At 35.8% G+C, this 16,632-nt stretch overlaps 1 protein-coding gene across 1 annotated transcript in view; it reads left to right on the top strand.

The window, feature by feature from the left end:
- PCDH15 (protocadherin related 15) overlaps positions 1-16,632 on the top strand; it is a 1,372,333-nt gene that overhangs the window by 656,348 nt on the left and 699,353 nt on the right. The gene's annotated exons all lie outside the window — the stretch shown is intronic.

Raw genomic sequence — 16,632 nt, 5'->3', positions numbered from 1 at the left:
GCTAAATAAGTAGAGTTTTACATGAATTTCTTAAATAATTCTTTTCATTCCAGCTTTGCCTTCCCTATGAATCAGAGAAGCAAGTCCTGGAATAATTTATTTCTTTTTAAGATCATTTTTATGTATTTTAAAAAAACAGGCAAAACTAAATAGTTTATTGTTTAGGCACACATGTGATTGACTGATAGATTTTAGCAAGGAAAAGATAATTGTAAAATTCTGGTGAATGATTACATCTACCCATGAGTTCAGTGGTGAGTTCATGGCTGGAAATCTCTATCTGCTTAAAGAGGACATACACTTAGGAATCCACTTAAAAAAAATTCTCTGTTTTGGGCTTCTTATCGAAAGTAGTGATGCAAGGTATTACACGGTATTTTAGGAGTGTAGAGAAGAATGAACTGCAGTTTTATAAGTGTAAAGAAGCCTAATCATGTGTCTTTTCTATTTCACTGAAGTTCAAATGTTTGTTTTAGTATATCCACAGCTGAAGCAGTTGGAAATTGTCATATACGCAAAAGCATCTTTCAAATTAACTGTCTTAATTACCAAAGTTAAAACCAAACATATAAATTTTCTTTTTAGTCTCTTTTCCTGTTTTTCATTTTGATTTCCATTCTCCTCATCCTCTTTTAAGAACTTTATAGAGCCCTAGCTCATACGCTGAGAACACAGCCATCTCTTATATTAATGGATAAATAATTCTCTATTTTCCCAATGAAATTGTATATTTTTGGATAAAATGAAATAATTCCAGGGACTTATATAACCTTCAAGAAGTAAAGTTAGTAAAATATTCTTTATTTTCAATAGCTATAACAAAGTGGAACTGCTGTTGACATCTGTGAAGGAACATTTTGAGATTTTAATTGTTTCCATATTTTTAAGTTTGCTATTCGACAGAGCATATAAATAGCATTCCTAAGTATAGAAACAGTGTCCAGGTCTCAGAGTTTCATTTGCAAAAAATTCCATTCTCTTGAAATGCAGTATTGTTTTTGTCCTTGATTGATACAAATGTCTGTGAGTGAGGGGCCCTCATGAATTAATCTTAGTCATTTGGCTGTGGACCTCAGGACAGTAAAAGTGTGGAAGGGATCTGTGATTCTGAGGAATGGCTCTCAGAGCAGAAGACAGATAGATGCATGGCTGGTGTGTGAGTGTCTTGGAATATCAGAGGATGCATGGACTCATGGATTGTCTGGCTGTTTGCTTTTACATTTTCATAAACTCTCTCTATGTGCCTAAACTCTTTTCTGTGATTTAGATTCAGTTTTTCTTTATTGTCGAGAGATCTCCTCACAGTGAATATATTCATTAGCCTTGGGTGAGAGACATAATTGATTTATATATAATTCTTATTTTCTAAAACCTTGGAGATCACAGAGATTCCAAGGAGTTTAAACTCAGGCTGCAGTCAGGTAAGCAGAACTTCTCATGGGGTTGTAATTTTATCTCTACAAGTGAGAATATACTTTTCATTCCCTGCTCCTTTTCAATATTCCCATTAGTGAGAGTACAGGCCATCTAGCGCCTATCCTAGTTGACCTATAAGTATACACACCTCTGCAAAAAAACTGTATTAATATTTCTTCTTGGAACTTAACAGACCAATCCTTTTGAGGCAGGATCCAGGTCTGATTTTAGAATCTGTGGCATATTTTTAGATTTGGAAATTTTAGCTAAGTGATTAATAAACCTGTGACTACTCTCCTTTTGATCTGGTTTTTGGGCTGCCCCTTAAATGCCTGTCTGAGAAAGCTCAACACTGCTGAAACAATTTATTGTTTGTTCCAGCCAAAACCTGACTAAACATGCCTGACCTATCTCTTCTTAGAGCATTTACTTTAGAAAACATGCAACTGTAAATACTTTTCTGTCCCTTTGAGATACATCTTCTACAACCTAGGAATATCATTCTCAAGGACCCTTTGAAATTTGATCATCAAGAAAGATAGGGGTCCTGTCTCCTAGGCTCTGCTGGAGGGTAGGAGCCTGACGTTGATAAGTGCCAGTTAACAAACACAGGTGGCCTAGACACATTGGCCACCCCTTTAAAGTCCTTTGGTATTTTTCCTTTAGCATACCTTAGCATTGAAAAAGCCTCCTGCCTTTTGTTTCAGCAGACTTGAGCCCAGTTCCTGAAGTCTTTCTCCCATACTGCAGTAGTCTGAATAAAATCTGTCCTTTTTAACATGTCCAGCTTTGTCTCCTTTGATACATTTAATGTCTGTAATTTGTCATCAGGTAACAAACTCAAGATCACCAGCAGTTTTTTATTTTGTAATATTTTTAATACTTTTATATTTTTAATATTAATATTTTTAATTAATACTTCAATACTTTTAAAATATCAAGTAAACTCTAGACAAATCTTTCTAAATCTTTTCACCGTATTTCTCTTCTCTCTTTTTTTTTTTTTTTTTTTTTTTTTTTTTGCGGTACGCGGGCCTCTCACTGTTGTGGCCTCTCCCGTTGCGGAGCACAGGCTCCGGACGCACAGGCTCAGCGGCCATGGCTCACGGACCCAGCCGCTCCGCGGCATGTGGGATCTTCCCGGACCGGGGCACGAACCCGTGTCCCCTGCATCGGCAGGCGGACTCTCAACCACTGCGCCACCAGGGAAGCCCTCTCTTCTCTCTTTTGTTCCTTCACTGTAAACCCCGAGTTTGAAAGTTGGCTTATGCCAAATTACATTTAGAGAATTATAATTAATGTATTTACCCTGTTTTAAGCAAACACCTACACAAATATCTCTACAGAGAAACAGTATTATAAAATTAATTAACATATTTCCAGCCAAAAAAAAAAGCTTTATTACCTTATGGCTCTTCATATTCTAAACATTTTAATTTTAATTAGGCTTTTAAAAAATTTTTTAAATGTCTTAAACATGCACCCAACTTTTAATCTTTGCAATCACTGTAATAGCTCCAGGCAAATTATTTTTCAAATAAGTTAATTTCACAAGATACTACTTTGTACAGTCAACGTATAAACCACTGATTGTTTCTAAATTTTCCTGTGCTTATGACAGCGAATATCAGAACAGGTAGCTAAGCTAGTGGAACCCAGTGTATAACTATGAATCAAATGTACCAGCAATAAATACTTTCACAGAAAATTGTTCATGAAGATTTTAATGGTTTAGAAACTAAAATATCTCAGCTTCATCCTGATTAAGAAGATGGATTTTTAATGTAGTTCACATTTTAACTAATGAGGGTTAACTCATGCATTTTAGTGTTCTAGAGAATAGAGCCTTAGTTTTAAGGGCCCAAAATATGGCATTGTTTATTTCTAACTAAAGAAATAAATGAGTCAACATTTTTCCACACTAATGTTAAATAAAATTTAATTATAATAAAATTATATACTAAGACTGTATTACACACCCAATTAGATATAGTATAAATGAAGACAAAATAAAATTATGATTTTACTTTTAACCTGCTTCTTTGAGGTAGATGAGAAATTAATAATTGAAGAAATGAATAATGGAAGAACTTGTGTCAGATGAATTTATAGGTGTGCAAGAAGAAAATACATGTGAATCCTCAAAAGGAACTTCCACATAATATTTTCTCTTTATCACTTAAATATGCAGTCTTAAAGCCTGTTTTGAAAGGCTAGTGTGCCTAATGCTCAGTTATTGAGTTCAGAATATTCATTCCCCATTGCTCATAACTCGTAAATAATGCTGTGATAGACGGGGGCAACCCAGTAATAATTGTATGACAGCCACTAGCAAGCCACTAGCAAAAATGGATGTAATTTGATGCCTCCTTTAGCTTGAATTCCCACAATAATATCATAAGTGAACCTTTTCTAATTATTGGAGTATGTTAAAATTTAGTTGTACTGAATGTTGTGTGAGTACCTATTGACCATATAATTTTTCTTTGACTGAATGCACACGTAAATAACTGAGAAAGAGGGCTTCCCTGGTGGCGCAGTGGTTGAGAGTCTGCCTGTCATTGCAGGGGACACGGGTTCGTGCCCCGGTCCGGGAAGATCCCAAATGCCGCGGAGCGGCTGGGCCTGTAAGCCATGGCCACTGAGCCTACGCGTCCGGAGCCTGTGCTCCGCAACGGGAGAGGCCACAACAGTGAGTGGCCCGCGTACCGCAAAAAAAAAAAAAAAAAAAAAAAAAAAACTGATAAAGTAATATGGAGCATTATATTTTTAGTTGTTTTCTTAGAACAGGTAATATGGCAGTACTTATCCACTCTAGTGATAGTTTCAATTCCTTTAAGTCTAAATAAATTATGGAATATGACAGAAAATTGAAGAAATACAGTGAAAATTGAAGGAATACAATCAATACAATTGATAGACAATCCACTATAAAGCTTTGTGAGTTGAGTGTATTAGACTTTTTTAATGTAAAATTATTTCTGCTTATTTTTGACCATTTGAAATTGTTTGTCCTATAGGTATTCAATCCAATCTATAAAATTAAATAATCATTATTCCACCCACACTCCCTTATCTATCCACCTTCTACCTAATTGCTCAAGCCAAATTTTGAGAAGCAACCTGGATTTCCTTTCTCTACTCTCTCTCATATATATAGACCTATCCTGTATATTAGTTCTATTGATTCTACTCGTTAGTTCCTTTCTCTATACACCTTACTATTTTATTAGTTAACATTTTCATGTTCTATTAAAATGACAACTATAGTAGTCTTTCTGTATCCATGGGGGAATTTGTTCCAGGAGCCCCCACATATACCAAAATTCACAGATGCTCAGTCCCATAGTTGGCCCTGCATATCTTCAGTTCCACACCCAAGGATTCAACCAACCTCGGATTATGTAGTACTGTAACTATTTATCGAAGAAAATCAGTGTATAAGTGGACCCACACCATTTAAACCCATGTTTTCCAAGGGTCAACTGTACAGACCTCACTGCCTCATTAAACTTGCACTTTTTCTTAGAGTACTCTTTTGGAAAATAAGGAAACACTAAAAAAGTAATTTTATTTTTTTATTTTTTAATTTTTATTGGAGTACAGTTAATTTACAATGTTGTTAGTTTCTACTGTATGGTAAAGTGAATCAGTTATACATATATCCACTCTTTTTTAGATGCTATTTCCATATAAGTCATTACAGAGTATTGAGTAGAGTTCCCTGTGCTATACAGTATGTTCTTATTAGTTATCTATTTTATATATAGTAGTGTGTATATGTCAGTTCTGATCCCCCAGTTTATCCCTCTCCCCTTTTCCCCCCTTGGTAACCATACGTTTGTTTTTTTACATCTGTGACTCTATTTCTGTTTTGTAAATAAGTCTATTTGTACAATTTTTTTATCAATAGATTCCACATATAAGTGATATCCTGTGATATTTGTCTTTCTCTGTCTGATTTACTTCACTCAGTGACAATCTCTAGGTCCATCCATGTCACTGCAAATGACATTACTTTGTTCTTTTCTATGGCTGAGTAATATTCCATTGTATATATGTACCACATCTTCTTTATCCATTCCTCTGTTGATGGACATTTAGGTTGCTTCCATGTCCTCGCTATTGTAAATAGCGCTGCAATGAACATTGGGGTACATGTATCTTTTTGAATCATGGTTTTCTCCAGATATATGCCCAGGAGTGGGATTGTTGGACATATGGTAGTTCTAGTTTAAGCTCCTTAAAGAATCTCCATACTGTTCTCCATAGTGGCTGTACCAATTTACATTCCCACCAATAGTGTAGGAAGGTTCTCTTTTCTCCATACCCTCTCCAGCTTTTATCATCTGTAGATTTTTCGATGATGGCCATTCTGACTGGTGTGAGGTGGTACCTCATTGTAGTTTTGATTTGCATTTTTCTAATGATTAGTGATGTTGAGCATCTTTTCATGTGCCTCTAGGACATCTGTATGTCTTCTTTGGAGAAATGTCTATTTAGATCTTCTGCCCATTTTTTGATTGGGTTTTTTTTTTTTATATTGAGCTGCATGAGCTGTTTATATATTTTGTAGATTAATCCCTTGTCAGTCACTTCATTTGCAAATATATTCTCCCATTCTGTGTGTCGTCTATTCATTTTGTTTATGGTTTCCTTTGGTGTGCAAAAGGTTTTAAGTTTAATTAGGTCCTATTTGTTTATTTTTGTTTTTATTTTCATTACTCTAGGGGGTGGATCAAAAAAGATCTTGCTGTGATTTATGTCAGAGAGTGTTCTGCCTATGTTTTCCTCTAAGAGTTTCATAGTATCTGGTCTTACATTTAGGTCTTTAATCCATTTTGAGTTTATTTTTGTGTATGGTGTTAGAGAATGTTCTAATTTTAAAATGATTAAATCTTTTAGCCTAGCCTACAAAGTGCTCCATAATTCATCCTGCCTTCCTTATTCAAGCTCACCTACTCAACTTTTACCTGATTAACAACATGCCAAACAACTTAGATTTACTGAAACAAAACATAGATTTTATGCCTCAGTATCCTTCTCAGAGTTTGTCCAATATCTTACCTGGAAATCTTCTCCTCATCCTTGAAAAACCAGCTGAAGCATCATTCTCTACAAGCTTCCTTCCACCTTCATACCTTATAGAGTCATTCACTCTCTGTTCTATATGCTCTTGGTTCACAAACTGACCTCCATACAAGGAGAGCAGAGAGAGACCCAAGAAAGAGACAGACCACTCCAGATTGGTAGGTGGCAGGATTAATAAGCAAGGGGGAACTTATATATGAGGCTTATCTTGGGTGGTTTCAAGAGAACTAGATCTTCACACCTGTCCACGAGAATCTTAACATCTTTGTAGAGCCTTAACTTGGCTCAATCATGTGTACTGTCCAGATGGTCTCAAAAACACCTTACGCTCTTGAGGTTATGTCCTTGGAGCAGCTCCCACTGGGAGAATGGTGGGCATAACATGCATTCCAAAGACAGGGGAGGGGATGAAGAGCCTCTTGGAAAAGCCAGGGACATCAGATACCTAACTTCCCTGCCACACACACCTCACCATACACTCATACACACATACGTACACACGTGTGTAAACTTCCTCCAGTAGAAACACACAGCATTGGCCCTGACCCCTATATACCCCCTTACAAACATAAAGAGTAATCTATCTCTTTTCAACAGAAAGATTATAATATTCTCCTTTTTCATCTACATATGTTGCCTATCCCTCTGCACAGAATCTTATCCTTATTTAGTCCAAATCATTTACCTTATAAGAAAGACTAGTGACTCAGTAAACAAATGATCACATAGAAAACTTAAATCCTCATTCCACACTAATGACTCTAACTTTCAGAGTTCAAAATGACTCCCTTATGCAAGTGAAAAAACTATATCTCCTTTCTCTTTCCCTTACAGCATTTGACACCATCAACCAATCCCTTTCTCTGATTTCACTTCTCCTTGGTTGTACCTGTTCCTTTCTTAAGGTATATTCCTTCCCTTCTCCTTCCCTCCCCCTACATTTTAGCATTCATTAAGTTTTCTGTGTGAATCTTCATTTATTGAGTCATCAGTCTTTCTTATAGGGTAGGTGATTCCAGGTAAGAAAGGATGAAATTGCTCAGAGAAGATTGGGATTTGAGGAGAAAAGATAAGAAGTTTGAAAATAAAAACAATACTTAAGGACTGTACTCTTAAAAAGAAAAGATTCTTATTTTTAGGTTAAAAGTAAGAAAAATGGTTAGGGAATGAGTTTTCACAGGCAGAGAAAATAGATGATATTGACAATTTTTTTTCATTTCTGGATAAGGTAGGTGGGATTATCTACTTAAAATGTCTGACTTTAGGCAGATAAGAGAACTCAGAAAAACAGGCCTCTATGAACTTCATATTTTGTGAAGTCCTAGTAAACTTACTGTTTGCATATATCATATTGATATTCTCTTATAAAGTAAACTTTTCTTACAAAATAATCTTGGAGAGATATGCAGAGATCAACATATTTAATAAATTGAAACACATGCACTGGGGAGGATTTTTTTATTAATAATAGTAATTATTGCTGCTAGCAGAGGTTTGGAAGGTCTCTAATCAATAGATGTTCATTTATTTGAAATAAAAGAACCCTAGCATTAATCCATTTTAAGATGAATGTTTTTGTTATATAAATAATTACAGCCAAATTTAGCCTTTATGGGTGAATCAGATTTATGTCCACAAGGTTTATTTAAAATAAACTACAACTGTATTACTTAAATAATAATTTTCCCTCCTACACAGTAAACCTTAGGGAACAGGTTATACTTAAATCTGCTATTGTGGTGTTCTCCAAAGAGGAATGTATTTTCTCTTCATTAAAATTTTAAAATTGGATATTTTTATTCTTGATTTTACTGTGATTGCACCCCTCCCACAGTCTCATTGTGGCTTCTCCTTTGTCTTTGGATGTGGGGTATCTTTTTTCGTGAGTTCCAGTGTCTTCCTGTCAATGCTTGTCCAGCAGCTAGTTGTGATTCTGGTGTTCTCACAAGAGGGAGTGAGGGCACGTCCTTCTACTCCGCCATCTTGGGGAGATAATCTTTATGCTGAATTTAAACAAACTATATATACAAATTACCAGTTTTATGAGTAAAAATGAGAATTGAAGAAACACTGAAAGTAAGAATGAAAACTATAATGCAATAAAAGGTAGGCTTCGTGCAACTGAACACACATTAAGGTCATCTAGTTAAGCTTGTTATAGATCTCTTAGGTCCCTGTCCCTGGATTCCAGTGAGTCTACATGGGGTTCAGAATCTCTAATTAAACAAGTGTCTTTGGTGGCTAATCTGTGGATCAGTGTTGAGGAGGCTGTGAGTCCAGTTATAAAATTCCAAACATTTACTTTGTATTAAAATTAAGTAAATATACTTATTTAAAAATCCATATTTCTGTGCCCAAGCAAAAATATTCAATTCTGTAAATCTGGAGTGGTATTCAGAAACACATTTTAACAAATGCACCAGGAGATTCCACTATTGGGAATCCATAGACATAGTCTTATTCATTAGGACACACCTGGACAGACTTTTACTCAGTCTCAAACAGATTAAAATTAAAGGTTTCCCCAAGAAGAAGTTCTATGATTTCACACATTTAAAAGATTATTGTTTATGTAGGAATATTTCCTTTATTATTGACTTAGTTTTGCATAGGAAATTTAAGGAGAGTTGCTCTTTCTCAGTGTTCTTTCTATTCTTCCAAATTTTTTATGGTTTTCACAAAGCTCTCCTTCACACTTCCCTTTTGTATTATAATTCCTTTAACTCAGCATCAAATACTGGAATCCTTGAAGTTAATTCTACCTGTAGACATAGGTTTTTAAAACTTTTTTAACATCTTTATTGGAGTATAATTGCTTTACAATGGTGTGTTAGTTTCAGCTTTATAACAAAGTGAATCAGTTACATGTATACAAATATCCCCATATCTCTTCCCTCTTGCATCTCCCTCCCTCTCCCCCTCCCTACCCCAACCCTCTAGATGGTCACAAACCACTGAGCTGATCTCCCTGTGCTAGGAGGCTGCTTCCCACTAGCTATCTGTTTTACATTTGGTAGCGTATATATGTCCATGCTACTCTCTCACTTTGTCACAGCTTACCCTTCCCCCTCCCCATATCCTCAAGTCCATTCTCTAGCAGGTCTGCGTCTTTATTCCCATCTTGCCCCTAGGTTCTTCATGCTTTTGCATTTTTAAATTTTTATTTTAAAAGTTTTTCCTATTCAGTGTTTGTGTTTAAATTGAACTAACCATTAAAACCTTTGCACACACACAAAAATTCTAGCTTTATTTCCCCTCTTAAAAAATATGAGATAATTTGGCAATGCTGAGCCTGTAGTAGTATATGACAATAATTTATGAGTAGAAGTCATCTGCTTTAAACAGAGTGTGATATATCTAGTTTACCACGATCTCTACCACTCCTTGTAATTTCTCTGGCACTGAGACCAAATATCCAAGGCCATTTTTCATTGGGAATATTTTTTTATTATTGAGAAACTACTCTCTATATTCATGTTTCTATAAAAAATCATAGGCTATAAAACTGGGCAGAAAAGGCTGCATATTTCAAGACAGATGAGGGAGATCATTGTTTATAAAAGTAACAATATTTTACGTGTTTATTTTATAAACCTGAAATGCTTCACACATTTTGTTACCAATGGCATCTGAGTTTGTAATTCCTGGTTTATATATGTTCTCTTTCACTAGAATGAAAGTCTGTGATGTTTTTATGCAGATTCAGATTATCTCTTATTCATCTTGGTGCCCCAAACATCAAGCTAGCTATGAAGTACCTGGCTTAGAATAGATGTACATATTGTGTTTCACTGATTAATATCATTGTTTTTTAAACTTTTAATTAACATTATAGATTGCCTAAATCCAATTATTTTATTATTTCATGGCCATATTTTCCAATATATTGCACACCTCTTAGATTGTATTTAGAATGTTCTACTCTTTCTAGTCCTTATCCCATTCCATAATTTCCACATATTTTTTAATTAAAGGCACACAAATTAAAAAAATAAAAAATAAAACTGGGCTTCCCTGGTGGCACAGTGGTTGAGAGTCCGCCTGCCGATGCAGGGGACACGGGTTCTTGCCCCGGTCCGGGAGGATCCCACATGCTGCGGAGTGGCTGGGCCCGTGAGCCATGGCCGCTGGGCCTGTGCGTCTGGATCCTGTGCTCCACAACGGGAGAGGCCACAACAGTGAGAGCCCTGCATACTGCAAAAACAAACAAACAAACAAACAAACAAAACTAAGTGCAGTATACTTCCACATGAAACAGTGTATCAAGCACATAAAAGTTACCTCATGTTCCACATGCTTTAGCCTTATGGCTACCAATAGAAATCACCTACCGCCCATTTTCTACTTTAGGTACTCAGTTTGTAGTACTTTACCACTTACCTAGTGCAAGTTTATTCTCACTTCATTCATATTATCTAATTACTCACTGAATGCATGACTTATTCTTTTAGATAATAGCCACCTTCCAGTGTACTTTTATCCATACCTTTAGCAGGCATGATGAACACTTAGAAAACACTGTGTGAATGGATAAATACATATCCGGCACCCAATAAAAAATTAATTAAAATCCAAGCCCAAGTGAGCAATAGCAAAAACTATCACCATTTTCTGAGTACTTATATGTTAGGCATGAGAAATTTCTGCACAATATCTCATTTGATCCTCACTATAACTCCTTGACATGATTATTTCTCTTTTACTGAGGAGAAAAAAAACCAGATTCAAGGAAGAGGTAATGACTGTCCGAGCCAGGAATGGAATGGCAGACTCTTAGATCGTAAACACTTGGCCCATGGTACTCTGCAGTGTGACTTGGCCTCCTGGTGGCAATGCCTGTGGAAAAGCATGGAGGAGGTCAGAAGACACCAGGAGAAAGTGGAGGGATGAGAAGAGACCCCTGACAGGATGTTCATTTGTAGAGACCGAGCACTTCACAGTGCTCATTCTGTTTAAAGCTTTAATATTTAGGTCAGATAGTGCCAAGTAAAATAGGAATGTAAAATCATTGTTTTGTGGTTATTTTGTTCATGAAAAGTATTGAAGTTTAAATTGCTTAAAATTTCCAAAAGGATAAAATTTTGACTTTGCAAAGCCTTAAAACTTAAGCTATTAAAATTTCTTTAAAGAGCAATAGTGCCTTAGTAAAAATTTCTTAAAAATGAATAAAACTTTCTACATTTCCAACAGCTTTTACATATATTTTTTAAATTCTGGGAAGAAGCAGATAGCACAGATTTGCTGCTGGCAGGAAGCCGTGAAATGCTTGAATGACCCAACAGATGGTAAAACTCAGAATCTCTTTTGACGTCATAGCCCCACAGGCTAGTGATGCCTCAGTATTTTTTTTGGTGACATTTGAGATATTTCAGGAACTGTTTTCTGTTATAATAATATATAGTTATAGTAATATACATATAGTTGTATATTACTGTGTGTTGCTATATACTGCTCACTAATTCTCGTGCCAAAGTCTTGTTATCCACTTTGTCTTTATGTATCGTTAGCATAGTTATCTTTATTTAAAAAAATCCATCCTTCTTAAGAAAAAATAAATAAGCTGATAACTGTTTAAAAACCATATAATCTTAAAGTTGGGAGTGGTCTTGGATTTTCTTATCTTTCCCATTGCAGGACTAATTTTTGCAATATTCATAGAAAGTCATTTAAGGTTGAGGCACTCACAAACTCACTTGTAAATCTGGATCGTTGGCATTTTTCTGCAGGACAGTTGCCAATAATCAATCAAGCCATTTTCCTCTCCTGTATCTTTTTTTTGAGGGGGGTGGTGCATGGTCAGAATAAAACTCCTGCTTGTCTTCTTTCCTTTTAATCCTAGTTGAACTATGTTAATCTGCTGAAATATATATTAAAATTATCACAAATTTGCTCAGTTAGGTATCTTCTCAGATTATTTTAGAAAGCATCATACACAGAGACTCTCAGCTATAGTACTACACATTTCTCCCAGACTCCTCAATTACCTTCTGTGTGTGTGTGTGTGTGTGTGTGAGAGAGAGAGAGAGAGAGAGAGAGAGAGAGAGAGAGAGAGAGAGAGAGAGAGAGAGAGAGAGAGAGAGAGAGAGAGAGAGAGAGAGAGAGAGAGAGAGCGCAAGAGAGAGACAGACAGACAGGCAGACAGGGACAGAGAGACTGACTGGAGCTTTATATTTCTTCTTGAAATTGTGGTAGCACATTTCCCTATTACTTATGCCACTAAGTAAATCACATTTGCTGTGAAATCATTGTTATACCACAAAAATAGACTCCTCAGAAAACAGCCTTTCTTTTTCCTTGTTCACATACTCCACAGATTTTAAACTTTGCCTTTCGGAGGTGGTAAACTTTCTTCTTCTTGAACTGACTGTTTTAGGGGCATAGCAATTCCATGTTTACCTAAAACAAGCAATACAAAATATAAATATTGTTTCTAGCTTTAAATCAGTATTTTAGTCTGATCATCTGCATTTCCTTAGTTTTCCCAAATATTTTGACTTCTTTAAATAAAAATGTAAAATTATACCACACCTTTTACATGTTTAAAGTGTAATTAAAGGCAAACATACACTTTTTGTCTAATAGTGGTATTTTTATGTAACTGAGGAACATATAAGAAGCTAGAAAAGTTTTAAATAGATTCATTTGATTTTTAAGTATCTGCTGCCATTTTTAAGGATGCAACTAAGAGTAAATAAATAAATATTATCTCCAGGGGACTTCGTTAATAGCTAAGTAGGATTAAATCCTTAACATAGAAATCTGATCATTTTGCATAGAACAGGTATTCTAGTTAAAGAATAAATAAATATATATTCCTCATTGACTTATTTAATTAATTTGTATGACCAACATTATTCTAGGTATTAGGGATAGAGCAATGAATCTGATAAAATCTCCTGCCCTTTTAGGGCCAAAGAGCTGGAGTTTCATTTATTATTCTACAATGTGTTTGTCTATTCATGCAAGTGCCTTTGAGGGTCAGAAAATTATTGCTAAATAGAAATATTAAAATCATGAATATCAAGATGGACATTGCAAAGTAAATCTAATTAATAGGAATAAGAAACTTGCTTGGAACGCATAATAGGCTTTTATTCTGTATAAATGAATACTTCAAAGCCTATCTCAGTACAACTTTTGCCAAACTGTTAGGTCATACCATACATAATATTAAAGTGTATTTCTGTAACCAGTTTTATTTACCTCACAGAAGTTAAGTTAAAGGCAAAAAATTCATCTCATAGTTTAGAACATAAAAAGAACCACAATCTATATATTTGGCTGTTTGTTTTCCAAGTTTTGAAATTATGATTTTCTCTAAAGATTGCTCTCAGACACTATCATTTATCCCCCCAGCCCAACTTGTTCTAAAATTATTCTAGCTAAATAGTCATTTTATTTGAAGGAGGAACAATAATTAGAAGTTTAGCAGGGTTTCCCTGGTGGCGCGGTGGTTGGGAGTCCGTCTGCCGATGCGGGGGTCATGGGTTCATGCCCCGGTCCGGGGGGATCACGTGTGCTGCGGAGCGGCTGGGCCCGTGAGCCGTGGAGGGGCCGCTGCGGCGGGCAGCGGTGAGAGGCCCGCGTGGCGCGGTAAAAAAAAAAAAAAAAAGTTTAGCAATGCAAAGACAAGAGTAGTTTTTCTGTTTTGTTAGTGAATAGCTGAGTTTAAGTACTTTTTCCCACACTACTCTCTTTAATAACATTTTAATAAATTAATAGAGCTTTAGAAATATATCCCTTCTTTCCTTTTTTTAAAATTTTTATTGGAGTATAGTTGATTTACATCCCCTACTTCATTATACACAAAAGGCCTTCACAAGGTAGTTATTTTTTGCTAAACAGGATTTTTTATTTTATTTCATTTGTTCATTTTATTTCATTTTTTGCCTATTCTGCTTTAGGAATTATGTAATTCTTCATCTCTGTTTAAAAAGTGATTGTTCTTTGTTTTTTTTCCCCAGTGTTGCAGAAAGTTCTTTTATTTATTTATTTTTAAACATCTTTATTGGAGTATAATTGCTTTACAATGGTGTGTTAGTTTCTGCTTTATAACAAAGTGAATCAGTTATACATATACACGTTACCATATCTCTTCTCTCTTGCATCTCCCTCCCTCCCACCCACCCTATCCGACCCCTCTAGGTGGTCACAAAGCACCGAGGTGATCTCCCTGTACTATGAGGCTGCTTCCCACTAGCTATCTATTCTACGTTTGGTAGTGTATATATGTCCATGCCACTCTCTCACGTTGTCACAGCATACCCTTCCTGCTCCCCACATCCTCAAGTCCATTCTCTAGTAGGTCTGTGACTCCATTCCCGTCTTACCTAGGTTCTTCATGACCTTTTTTGTTCTTAGATTCCATATATATGTGTTAGCATACGGTATTTGTTTCTCTCTTTCTGACTTACTTCACTCTGTATGACAGACTCTAGGTCCATCCACCTCATTACAAATAACCCAATTTCGTTTCCTTTTATGGTGAGTAATATTCCATTGTATATATGTGCCACATCTGCTTTATCCATTCATCTGATGATGGACACTTAGGTTGTTTCCATCTCCGGGCTATAGTAAATAGAGCTGCAATGAACATTTTGGTACATGACTCTTTTTGAATTACGGTTTTCTCAGGGTATATGCCCAGTAGTGGGATTGCTGGGTCGTATGGTAGTTCTATTTGTAGTTTTTTAAGGAACCTCCATACTGTTCTACATAGTGTCTGTATCAATTTATATTCCCACCAGCAGTGCAAGAGTGTTCCCTTTTCTCCACACCCTCTCCAGCATTTATTGTTTCTAGATTTTTTGATGATGGCCATTCTGGCCGGTGTGAGATGATATCTCATTGTAGTTTTGATTTGCATTTCTCTAATGATTAATGATGTTGAGCATTCTTTCATGTGTTTGTTGGCAATCTGTATATCTTCTTTGGAGAAATGTCTATTTAGGTCTTCTGCCCATTTTTGGATTGGGTTGTTTGTTTCTTTGTTACTGAGCTACATGAGCTGCTTGTAAATTTTGGAGATTAATCCTTTGTCAGTTGCTTCATTTGCAAATATTTTCTCCCATTCTGAGGGTTTTCTTTTGGTCTTGTTTAGGGTTTCCTTTGCTGTGCAAAAGCGTTTAAGTTTCATTAGGTCCCATTTGTTTATTTTTGTTTTTATTTCCATTTCTCTAGGGGGGTGGGTCAAAAAGGATCTTGCTGTGATTTATGTCATAGAGTGTTCTGCCTATGTTTTCCTCTAAGAGTTTAACAGTTTCTGGCCTTACATTTAGGTCTTTAATCCATTTTGAGCTTATTTTTGTGTATGGTGTTAGGGAGTGTTCTACTCTCATACTTTTACATGTACCTGTCCAGTTTTCCCAGCTTGCACCTAAAGCAATTAGAGAAAGAAAAACAAAAAAAAACCCAAAGTTAGCAGAAGGAAAGAAATCATAAAGATCAGATCAGAAATAAATGAAAAAGAAATAAAGGAAACGATAGCAAACATCAATAAAACTAAAAGCTGGTTCTTTGAGAAGATAAACAAAATTGATAAACCATTAGCCAGACTCATCAAGAAAAAAAGGGAGAAGACTCAAATCAATAGAATTAGAAATGAAAAAGGAGAAGTAACAACTGACACTGCAGAAATACAAAAGATCATAGGAGATTACTACAAGCAACTCTATGCCAATAAAATGGACCACCTGGAAGAAATGGACAAATTCTTAGAAATGCACAACCTGCCAAGACTGAATCAGGAAGAAACAGAAACTATGAACAGACCAATCACAAGCACTGAAATTGAAACTGTGATTAAAAGTCTTCCAACAAACAAAAGCCCAAGACCAGATGGCTTCACAGGTGAATTCTATCAAACATTTAGAGAAGAGCTAACATCTATGCTTCTCAAACTCTTCCAAAATACAGCAGAGGGAGGAACATTCCCAAACTCATTCTATGAGGCCACCATCACCCTGATACCAAAACCAGACAAAGATGTCACAAAGAAAGAAAACTACAGGCCAATATCACTGATGAGCATAGCTGCAAAAATCCTCAACAAAATACTAGCAAACAGAACCCAACAGCACATTAAAAGGATCATACACCATGATCAAGTGGGGTTTATTCCAG

Source organism: Stenella coeruleoalba, assembly GCF_951394435.1.
Source record: "Stenella coeruleoalba genome assembly, chromosome: 16".
Taxonomy (NCBI): Eukaryota; Metazoa; Chordata; class Mammalia; order Artiodactyla; family Delphinidae; genus Stenella; species Stenella coeruleoalba.
The sequence above is the reverse complement of the archived record's forward strand: the minus strand, read 5'-3'. Positions and strand labels throughout refer to the sequence as shown.